Source organism: Hyla sarda, chromosome 2 (assembly GCF_029499605.1).
Source record: "Hyla sarda isolate aHylSar1 chromosome 2, aHylSar1.hap1, whole genome shotgun sequence".
In the NCBI taxonomy this organism is placed as follows: domain Eukaryota; kingdom Metazoa; phylum Chordata; class Amphibia; order Anura; family Hylidae; genus Hyla; species Hyla sarda.
Window position 1 is genome coordinate 92,570,382 of NC_079190.1, and position 12,018 is coordinate 92,582,399.

The window sequence follows — 12,018 nt, forward strand, 5'->3', positions numbered from 1 at the left end:
GTCCCATGACTGAAAGATGAATCTGTGTTCAGAGAGCAGGGCAGGCAAACAGCGGGCCATATCCCGCACTCTTCACCATTCCAAAAAAAGCCCTCTTCACCATTAAAAAACAACAAATATCCAACACTTGTTGGATATCCATTGTTTTTTAATACACATGGAATAAAAGTCAAGATTTGGCTTTTATTTTTGCTTTGGAGCAGCTGGGGGCCCCTGCTTTTTTGCCCTCTTCACCACAATACAGGTAGCAGCAGCCTGGTGCGTTATGGTAGTAGTAGGAGCAGCATCATCAAGGAAAAATTGTCACTGTCTTCCAGAGGTTGTGTGGTTTGGGAGAATAATATACCTACAGCACCAAAATTGTCTTCCTTAAAACTGCCTCATTTGCAATATTCCAACACAGTATAACTCAACATTACTCATGTTGGACCACCTGTACCAGCGGCGCAAAGCAGTGAGAAATTTCCTAATGCAGCAGACAGACAGTTTTTGGAGCCCATTTGGTTTTTAGCTTAGGCACTAGCAGCTAATCAGAGAGACCTATCGCGTGCTCATGTCTTTCGAAGAGGCAGCAAGATTTGTCAGCAAGGACAACAGTAGAATTTATGATGTTATGCTGCTCATAATCCTTCTGGAGCAAACGCTTACTGTGATGATTGAGCAAAGAGGGACGGAAGAAGGTTCACATCTGGTTGGCAGAACTATGAATGAGAAGAGGTGGATGAGAAAGTGGGACGTGAGGAGGAGGAGGAGTTGACAAATATGTTGCCGGAATAGGCTACAAAAAACCTACACGAGGTGAAAGTGATGTGATGATGATGATGACAAGGACCATGATGACCAACCTTGGCAGTATAGGATGGATGCGAATCAAGCTGGAGCCTAGGAAAAGCTGGCATGGATGGGGAGCTGTATGTTTTAAATAGAACTGCATTGATCTGTATGAGGAATCTAATCATTCCTCCTAAAAGTCCCCTGAGGGGACTAATAAAGTGTACTAGTAAAAAAAAGTCTAATAAAACGCATATTAACCCCTTCCATAATAAAAGTTCCAATCACCCCTCTTGTTCCATTTTCCATATATAAAACATATTAACATATTAACATATGCCGTAATTGCCCACTGGCCCCTGTTCTGTTTATCAAGCACAGGTAGGACTAGCGTTAGGTCTCGCACCAATTTGAGAAACCTTGGCGCTGGTGTGCGGGCTCTGGTGTGTCCTTCATATAAGGATACACTGGCGAATGTCTCAATTTTAACATCAGTGTTGAGGGATAGCCAATGTATTGTTTACATCTACCACAGTAGTGCACCCATATTCCTGTATTGTATTCTAATTGTTACATATCCACACCGTTTATCTGGTGTAGGATTCTATTGTGGCACTTGTAGTCCGCTGCAGGCATCCTCCATTGTATGCATTTTTATGCTGGGGATCGCCCCTAGCAACGGACTACAAGGGCAGGATCTGCTCCCCCAGTATAAATGCACAACCGCATTTGGGGTTGAGCACTTCCAGCCATTTGAGACCACGTTTTTTGTTGTTTGTTTAAATTTTAAATTTGGAGGTGTGTAAACTCCAACATTAATGCGCCTTGAATATCTACCAGGCAGCATTACGGTAGCACCTGTGAGGCCAGGCACCCATAATAGCCAACTCAGGTGGGGCTTGCAGCTTGCCTCCCTCCTCCCATTGCATGTGTGCGTAGTAACACTGGAGGGTATCTGGAAGGAAGTTGTGAGTAAGCCGAATGCTGCCGTAATTGCCCACTGGCCCCTGTTCTGTTTATCAAGCACAGGTAGGACTAGCGTTAGGTCTCGCACCAATTTGAGAAACCTTGGCGTTGGTGTGCGGGCTCTGGTGTGTCCTTCATATAAGGATACACTGGCGAATGTCTCAATTTTAACATCAGTGTTGAGGGATAGCCAATAGTGCACCCATATTCCTGTATTGTATTCTAATTGTTACATATCCACACCGTTTATCTGGTGTAGGATTCTATTGTGGCACTTCTAGTCCGCTGCAGGCATCCTCCATTGTATGCATTTTTATGCTGGGGATCGCCCCTAGCAACGGACTACAAGGGCAGGATCTGCTCCCCCAGTATAAATGCACAACCGCATTTGGGGTTGAGCACTTCCAGCCATTTGAGACCACGTTTTTTGTTGTTTGTATAAAACTTATTAACATATTACAAATAAACAAATTTGTTATAATCGCGTGCATAATTTTCTGAACTATTAAACAATATTTATCCCGTATAGTAAATGGGGGAAACAAAAATAAACAAACCCCAGAATTGCGATCTTTTTAATCCCATGCCAGGAAAAAGTTATCAAATAGTCAGATCAATACCAAATGGTAAAAACAAGAGATTATGGCGCAAAAGAATATGTCCTCAAAAAGGCCAGTATAGGAAAAAATTTAAAAGTTATGGGGGTCAGAATATGGCAAAAAAAAATGTTTAGCCCCTTAACGACGAAGGACGTATATTTAAGTCTTCTGCTGGCTCCCGCGATATGCCGCGGGGTCAGGCAGTGGCCCCGCGTCATATCTGGTCCGTCCCGGCAGCCATCAACGGCCGGGACCCGCGGCTAATGCAGGACATCACCGATCGCGGTGATGCCCTGCATTAACCCTTCAGACGCGGCCATCAAAGCTGACCGCCGCGTCTGAAGTGAAAGTATCCCGGCTGCTCAATCGGGCTGTTCGGGACAGCCGCAGTGAAATCGTGGCATCCCGAACAGCTTACAGGACACCAGGAGGGACCTTACCTGCCTCCTCTGTGTCCGATCGGCGAATGACTGCTCCGTGCCTGAGATCCCGGCAGGAGCAGTCAAGCGCCGATAACACTGATCACAGGCGTGTTAATACACGCCTGTGATTTGTGTAAAAGATCAGTGTGTGCAGTGTTATAGGTCCCTATGGGACCTATAACACTGCAAAAAAAAAGTTTAAAAAAAGTGTTAATAAAGATCATTTAACCCCTTCCCTAATAAAAGTTTAAATCACCCCCCTTTTCCCATAAAAAACAATAAAAGTGTAAATAAAAATAAACATATGGGGTATCGCCGTGTGCCTAAATGTCTGAACTATAAAAATATATCATTAAATTAAACCGCACGGTCAATGGCGTACACGTAAAAAAATTCCAAAAAAGCGTATTTTGGTCCCTTTTTATACCATTAAATAATGAATAAAAAGTGATCAAAAAGTCCGATCAAAACAAAAATGGTATCAATAAAAACTTCAGATCATGGCGCAAAAAACGAGCCCTCATACCGCCCTGTACGTGGAAAAATAAAAAAGTTATAGGGGTCAGAAAGGACATTTTTAAACGTACAAATTTTCCTGCATGTAGTTATGATTTTTTCCAGAAGTACGACAAAATGGAACCTATATAAGTAGGGTATCATTTTAATCGTATGGACCTACAGAATAATGATAAGGTGTCATTTTTACCGAAATATGCACTGCGTAGAAACAGAAGCCCCCAAAAGTTACAAAATGGAATTTTTTCTTAAATTTTGTCGCACAATGATTTTTTTTTTCTGTTTCGCCGTGGATTTTTGGGTAAAATGACTAATGTCCCTGCAAAGTAGAATTGGTGATGCAAAAAATAAGCCATAATATGGATTTTTTGGTAGAAAATTTAAAGGGTTATGATTTTTAAAAGTTAAGGAGGAAAAAACGAAAATGCAAAAACTGAAAAATCCTGCGTCCTTAAGGGGTTAAAATTTGTAAAACATGACAAACTATACAAATTAGGATTTTCTGTAATCAAGCTAACATTTCAGTTTGAAGGTGAACAGCGTACAAAAGAATCCCTCCCACAATTTGCAAAACTGCATTTTTATTATTTTACCTAACAAGTATTTAATTTTTTTTTTCTGAGTATATGTTGTGGAAAAAATGTAAGGTGTCATTACAAAGTACAGTGGATCCTGCAAAAACAAGCCCTCATATGGGTGTGTAGATGAAAAAATAAGAGAGTTACTGCTATTAAAGTCCGATAAGGAAAAAAATTAAGTGCAAAAACGAAAATTAGCCCCGATCTTAAAGGGTAAAACAAGCTGCTAGTTACCATGGGTTACAGCATGCAGCCTTAAACTGACATTAACTTAGCCTTAAAAAAAACTTTAAACTACTTGAATTCCTAGGTGACCTTAACAGTGTTATACGGGCTTTAGAGCTCTTAGGCAGTGTTATACACATGTTTTAACCTCTTCAGGACATAGGGCATATGGATATGCCCTGCATTCCGAGTCCTTAAGGACCGAGGGCGTATCCATACGCCCGTGGGAATTCCGGTCCCTACCGCTAGCCGGTTGGGGACCGGAGCCGGATGCCTGCTGAAACCGTTCAGCAGGCATCCCGGCATATCGCCCAGGGGGGTCATTATGCCCCCCCATGTCGGCGATCGCCGCAGATCGCTGGACAATTCAGTCCAGCGATCTGCGGCGATTCCGGGTCAATCGGGTCTCCAGTGACCCGGTGACCCGGAATTACTGGCTGTTCGGGGCCGTCTCTGACGACCCCGAACAGCCAGAGCCTGCAGGCATCAATGTTGGGATCCCCGGCATCAATGTTGGGATCGGGGCCCCAGGAGCAGCGGCGGCGGCGGTGACGACGAGGGACTGACCTCATGCGGCTGGATCGTTGGCGGTGAGTGACAGCCTCCTGCTGTTGCTTAGCAACAGCTCCCAGCATGCAAAAAGGGCATGCTGGGAGCTGTAGTTATGCAAAAGCAGGAGGCAGACCACCACAACTCCCAGCATTCCCTTATGGGCATGCTGGGACTTATGGTTTTGCAACAGCTGGAGGCACATTTTTTCTATGGAAAAGTGTACCTTCAGCTGTTGTATAACTACAACTCCCAGCTTGCTCAAACAGCTAAAGTGCATGCTGGGAGTTGTAGTGGTGCATCTGCTGGTTGCATAACTACAACTCCCAGCATGCCCGTTGGCTGTCGGTGACTGCTGAGAGTTGTAGTTTAGCAACAGCTGAAGGCACACTGGTTGTGAAACTTAGAGTTTTTTTTTTTTTTTACCTAACTCAGTGTTTCACGACCGGTGTGCCTCCAGCTGTTGCAAACTCCAACTCTCAGCAGTCAATGTACGCCATGCACCGTACATGCTGGGAGTTGTAGTTTTGCAACAGCTGGAGGCACACTGGTTGTGAAACACTGAGTTAGGTCACAAACTCAGTGATACATAACCAGTGTGCCTACAGCTGTTGCAAAACTAAAACTCTCAGCATGTACAGCCTGTCAGCGCATGCTGGGAGTTGTAGTTTTGCAACAGCTGGATGTCCCCCCCCCCCCCCCAATGTGAATGTACAGGGTACACTCACATGGGCGGAGGATTACAGTAAGTATCTGGCTGCGAGTTTGAGCTGCCGCTAATTTTCTGCCGCAGCTCAAACTGCCAGCGAGAAACTACTGTGAACCCCCGCCCATGCGACTGTACCCTAAAAACACTACACTACACTACCACAAAATAAAATAAAAAGTAAAAAACACTACATATACACATACCCCTACACAGCCCCCCTCCCCTCCCCACTAAAAATGAAAAACGTCTGGTACGCCACGGTTTCCAAAACGGAGCCTCCAGCTGTTGCAAAACAACAACTCCCAGTATTGTCGGACAGCCGTTGACTGTCCAGGCATGCTGGGAGTTTTGCAACAGCTGGAGGCACCCTGTTTGGGAATCACTGGCGTAGAATTCCCCTATGTCCACCCCTATGCAAGTCCCTAATTTAGGCCTCAAATGCGCATGGCGCTCTCACTTTGGAGCCCTGTCGTATTTCAAGCCAACAGTTAAGGGTCACATATGGGGTATCGCCGTACTCGGGAGAAATTGTGTTACAAATTTTGGGGGGTATTTTCGGCTTTTACCCTTTTTAAAAATGTAAAATTTTTGGGAAAACAAGCATTTTAGGTAAAAATTTTTTTTTTTTTTACATATGCAAAAGTCGTGAAACACCTGTGGGGTATAAAGGTTCACTTAACCCCTTGTTATGTTCCCCGAGGGGTCTAGTTTCCAAAATGGTATGCCATGTGGGGTTTTTTTTGCTGTCCTGGCACCATAGGGGCTTCCTACATGCGGCATGCCCCCAGAGCAAAATTTGCTTTCAAAAAGCCAAATGTGACTCCTTCTCTTCTGAGACCTGTAGTGCGCCAGCAGAGCACTTTTCACCCCCATATGGGGTGTTTTCTGAATCGAGAGAAATTGGGCTTCAAATTTTTAGGAGTATTTTCTGCTATTACCCTTTTTAAAAATTTAAAATTTTTGGGAAAACAAGCATTATAGGTAAAAATTATTATATTTTTTTTACATTTGCAAAAGTCGTGAAACACCTGTGGGGTATAAAGGCTCACTTTATCCCATGTTACATTCCCCGAGGGGTCTAGTTTCCAAAATGGTATGCCATGTGTTTTTTTTTTTTTTTGCTGTTCTGGCACCATAAGGGCTTCCTAAATGCAACATGCCCCCCAAAAACCATTTCAGAAAAACGTACTCTCCAAAATCCCCTTGTTGCTCCTTCCATTCTGAGCCCTCTACTGCGCCTGCCGAACACTTTACATACACATATGAGGTATGTGCTTACTCGAGAGAAATTGGGCTACAAATACAAGTACAAATTTTGTCCTTTTACCCTTTGTAAAAATTCAAAAATTGGGTCTACAAGAACATGTAAGTGTAAAAAATGAAGATTGTGAATTTTCTCCTTCACTTTGCTGCTATTCGTGTGAAACACCTAAAGGGTTAAAACGCTGACTGAATGTCATTTTGAATACTTTAGGGGGTTTAGTTTTTATAATGGGGTCATTTATGGGGTATTTCTAATATGAAGACCCTTCAAATCCACTTCAAACCTGAACTGGTCCCTGAAAAATACCGAGTTTGAAAATTTTGTGAAAAATCGGAAAATTGCTGCTGACCGTTGAAGCCCTCTGGTGTCTTCCAAAAGTAAAAACACGTCAATTTTATGATGCAAACATAAAGTAGACATATTGTATATGTGAACCAAAAAAATGTATTCGTAATATTCATTTTCCTTACAAGCAGAAAGCTTCAAAGTTAGCAAAATGCAAAATTATTCATCAAATTTACGGATTTTTCACCAAGAAAGGATGCAAGTATCGACAAAAATTTACCACTATGTTAAAGTAGAATATATCACGAAAAAACAATCTCTGAATCAGAATGATAACTAAAAGCATTCCAGAGTTATTAATGTTTAAAGTGACAGTGGTCAGATGTGCAAAAAACGCTCCGGTCCTTAAGGCCAAAATGGGCTCCGTCCTGAAGGGGTTAAAGGGGTACTTTGGTGGAAAACTTTTATTTCTACTGGTTCCAGAAAGTTAAACAACTTGTAAATTACTTCTATTAAAAGTCTTTGGGAGACCATCCCTTTACATTGTAGGTTTATCCTGGGGAGTTTCCATAGTTAGTGCTGGCTCAGGTTGTGGTATGTCAGGGTTTCCATCACTTTAGGCAGCAAGATTCACACAGCATTCAGTACTATTCATGTCATCCAAATGATGTTTGCCATTAAAAATCAATAGAACAGACCCATCGAAGCGTCATGGCTTCAACAGACCCATCAAAGCGTCATGGCTTCTGTTATAGATGGAAATCAAGGTCCTATTATAAATAAAACCTAATCTGGTGGTCATTTAGGTGGGATACTCCTTTAGCAGGTTGTAGGTTTGTTTCTGGTTTGTTCTGTCAGAAAACTGTTTATGTGCTTTATAAATGCAACAGCACCAGTAATAGTACCCAACAGCACCAGTAATAGTACCCAACAGCACCAGTAATAGTACCCAACAGCACCAGTAATAGTACCTAAAACAGACCCACGTTTAATCTGCCGTAAATGTACTCTGCTAAACATTTCCCACCAACCCCATTGTCAGCTTCCTGTCTATAAATCATTGCACACAGTCCTCATATTCAGCACTGTGTTCCCATGTACAGAAGCTGCTGCTTCTGCATTCAGGCGGCTTCCACTGAAACCTCTGACATCAGCAATTACATGACTGGGATTTCCTGAGGCAATAGGTCCTAAAGGAAATTCAAAGGACACAACCTGTGTCTTATCTATACGTTTCTCAATATCACTAAAAACAATATCCTGCCACTGTTTATACATATATATATATATATATATATATATATATATATATATATATATATATATATATATATTGTGATACTGTGGCAAGGGAAGGGTGTATTTCCCTAGCTAACCCTGGAGAAACCTCCACCTGTGGCCTAATTAAAGAGGTGGCAGAAAGGGGAAGTGTGTTTAAAAGGAAGTCTGACAGAATTGTTGGGGCTCTCCCCAGAAGACAGCAAGGTGGTTGTAGTGGGGAGGCAGGGGTCCTGGTGAGGAACACACAGCCCAAGCTGTGAGTGGCCCCAAGTGTGAACGAGACACACAGCTAGAGGTTGCAAACGCTGTGTGTGAACAGTGAGTAGAAGGTTGCAGGAGGCATAAGTTTAACTGGCCAGGAAAAGCCCACCATGACCAGTAGTCATGGCATGCTGGATTGTTTAGTTAGTGACTAGACTGTCTAGGGTTTTGTTTGTTCCCGTGTTATGTTTTTATTTATCCTCCAAACTGTCTAATAAAGCTGGCGAGGGGCTGGACTTGCATAAATTACTGTTGTTTGCCTGCTGATTGAAGTGGAAATGTGTCCTGTGGCGGTGTCAAGGATGATCCCAGAGCTATCCCCAGGGGGAAATCCTTACAATTTGTGGAGGATGCGGGCAGCACATTGCTAAGAGCAACCAACAGTCGAGTTGTTGTAAAGTTGTTGCCAGGAGCATGTTGCAAGTCGGATAAGCCCAGCTATGGAGTACAAGAGCAGGACTGAGCCTGTGGTGAAAGTGTTGCCTGAGGCAACGGATTGCATCAAGCGAGTGAGCGCTCTCTAGCCTCCACTGTGGGAGGCAACGTAGAAGGTTGCGGTGGTTGCTGGAAGACTGGCACCAGATTAGGAAAGTGCCGCGGTCGTGCAGATTCCCTTTCTTGTTGTAGTTCCTCTCGTCGCTCGGAGAAACGGATATCAATCCGGGATGCCAATTGTATAAGTTCGTTCAAGGTAGATGGCAATTCCCAGGCAGCGAGGACATCCTTAATTTGACTTGATAATCCTCTCTTGAAGGTAGCGCAGAGAGCTTCATTATTCCAGGACAGCTCTGATGCCAGGGTTCGGAACCGAATGGAATGCTCACCAACAGTGGAGTTGCCATGAGAAAGAATCATCAGAGCCATCTCTGCGGAGAAAGCTCGAGCAGGTTCCTCGAATACAGTGCAAAATTATGTCAGGAATGCCTGGAGATTAGTAGTGATGACATCACTGCGACCCCACAGCGGGGTTGCCCAGGCCAAGGCCCCTCCAGATAGGAGACTAATGACGAAGGCCAACTTTGCACATTCCGTGGAGAACTGGTCCGCCATGAGTTCAATGTGCATAGAGCACTGCATCACAAAACTGCAACAGGACCTGGGATCCCCCTCATATTTTTCAGGAAGCAACAAACGGAGTTTGGTCCCGGAGGAGACTGCCACAGCGGGAGGCTGTACTGGAGCCGGAGGAGGAGGCTGAGGCTGTGGCAGTTGCTGCTGAGCAGAAACTGCTGCACCATGGGGGATAGCTGGTTAAGCTGCTGTGCCTGCTGGGCCAACTGCTGTGACTGGAGCACCACGATAAATGCAAGATCTAGATTGCAAGATTGTCAGGCAGAGGAACTCCAGTTGGATCTATGGCCGAATCTTGCTGTCATGCACCGGGATGTAGGCTGTCACAAAGCTGGAAGTGGATCTTCCACCTGTGTTGCTGATGACTCGGACCGTATCGGGGAGCGGAGTCTAAGGTGCCACTGGTCTTCACCAGAGCCTGCTGCAAGGCAGGATGAGCTTGCTGCAGCAGGCGATACCCAGGTCGCTACCCCCAACACGGCTCGACCACACAGGTAACTGGGCAAGGCAAGGTACCGAAGGATGAGGCTGTAGCGTAGTCAAAAGTAACAGGAGGTCAAGGCAGGCGGCAAAGGTTCGTAGTAAAAAAAAACATAGCAGGAAGGTCTGGATACACGGAAATGGCAAACCGGCAATAGGAACGCTTTCTCTCAGGCAAATGGCACTGAAGATCAGGCAGAGAAGTGGGGGAGGTGCAGCGACTTTAAAGAATGGTGTCAGGTGTGGGTAATAATTATGGGCGCACTGGCCCTTTAAATTTTAAAGCTCCAGCGTGAGCGCCCTACAGGACGGGGACACGCACGCCCAAGCTGAAACACAATAGCAGAGGAGTCAGAGGAAGCAGGTAAGCGACGTGCCGGGATTCACATGCGGGCGCGTCCCGCGATGCAAATCCTGGCCCTGCCAGGAGCAGGGACGAGGCGACATGTGCGGCCGGAGCGCAAACTGTAACATATGTTTTAAAGCAAGATCCATTGACATAGACTGCAGATAAATATAAGATGCTACTGAGAATTCTCTGTGATCTTTTCAGAAGTTATGTTTACAGAGAGGGGGATGCTGATCTGTGAATGGTGGTGGATCCAGTGTTATTTCTCTACTGGTGTCCCCTTTTACTGTACTCCTGTCTGGGATGAGAAAAAAGGCATTACTAGGAAAGGATCTGTAGAGAACATGAAGTTTCAGCTTAGCTTTAGTCCTAGCGGACAGATTGACAACTGCAAGATTTCATGTTTATTTTTAAATATTGATAATAATGTGGAAAATTTTAAAAAAACATAAACAAAAATATGGTTAGCACAAAAAACTTGATTTTATGATGACATATTCCCTAAATTACATGTATTAGACCACAATAATAGTACTAATAGTATTACTAACAATGATGAAAATAAAATATGCATTTTCTTGTTTTAAACCTGTATTATTGTGGTCTAATACACGTTATTTACTGGGACTAGGACAACCCCTATGATTTCTTGATAAAAATAGATCCTATACAAAGTGATATACTGTACCAGGTGATGTCAGATGTGGGGCCCTTTCTTACAAATGCAGAAGAACTTCTACATATGCAAAGCATGACATTTCCTACCAGAAGACTACAGTAGGTCACCACTACATAGAAGTGGTTTTACAGGATGAGGGAACTTCACAAGGGGGAATACTGTACTAGTGTTTTTTACACTGACCTTTAAAGAAGAAATGTCTGTTATTCCCCATTACATTTTATAATACAAAAGTAATTGTCACATGACAAGTTAGTTCTCTTCATAGCATTCTCTTCATCTCCTTATAAGCAGTCTTTTTGAACTTCCCATTGAAGCATATGATTTCCTGATTGTATGAAATGAATCATTCACCGGACCTTTTCCTGTAAAGCTGATTTACTTAAATTATAGAACAATTATATAGTTAGAGGGAATACAAGTCAGTTCAGATTACTGGGCAATGCTGTACAGAGTCATGCTGTCTTTTCTAATGTAGAGTCTTATGGTCTTAAAGACAAGTTAGGGTGTGAGAAAACACTACTAATAAAACATACTGTTACGCCTAGCGCTCCGGGTCCCCGCTCCTCCCCGGAGCGCTTACGGCGTCTCTCTCTCCGCAGCGCCCCGGTCGGTCCCGCTGGCCGGGAGCGCTGCACTGTCATGGCCGTCGGGGATGCGATTCGCACAGCGGGACGCGCCCGCTCGCGAATCGCATCCCAGGTCACTTACCCGTCCCGGTCCCCTGCTGTCATGTGCTGGCGCGCGCGGCTCCGCTCTCTAGGGCGCGCGCGCGCCAGCTCCCTGAGACTTAAAGGGCCAGTGCACCAGTGATTGGTGCCTGGCCCAATTAGCTTGATTGGCTCCACCTGCTCCCAGACTATATCTGTTCTCTGTCCCTGCACTTCCCTGCCGGATCTTGTTGCCTTAGAGCCTAGTGAAAGCGTTACTGTGTTGTCCTTACTGTGAACTTGACCTCCTGCTATTACCTTACTGACTACGATCCTTGCTGCCTGCCCCGACCTTCTGCTACG

The 12,018-nt window shown here is 44.3% G+C and overlaps 1 protein-coding gene across 5 annotated transcripts in view; it reads right to left on the reverse strand.

Moving 5' to 3' along the window:
• Positions 1-12,018, reverse strand: part of ARHGAP9 (Rho GTPase activating protein 9) — a 166,007-nt gene that overhangs the window by 129,578 nt on the left and 24,411 nt on the right. Inside the window, exon 1 of one of the 5 annotated variants that reach the window (XM_056562543.1) lies at positions 11,189-11,386. The exons of the other annotated variants lie outside the window; for them this stretch is intronic. The gene's annotated coding sequence lies outside the window, so the exon portion shown is untranslated. Of the gene's footprint in view, positions 1-11,188; positions 11,387-12,018 lie in introns of those variants that run through there. 5 annotated transcript variants of the gene reach the window in all.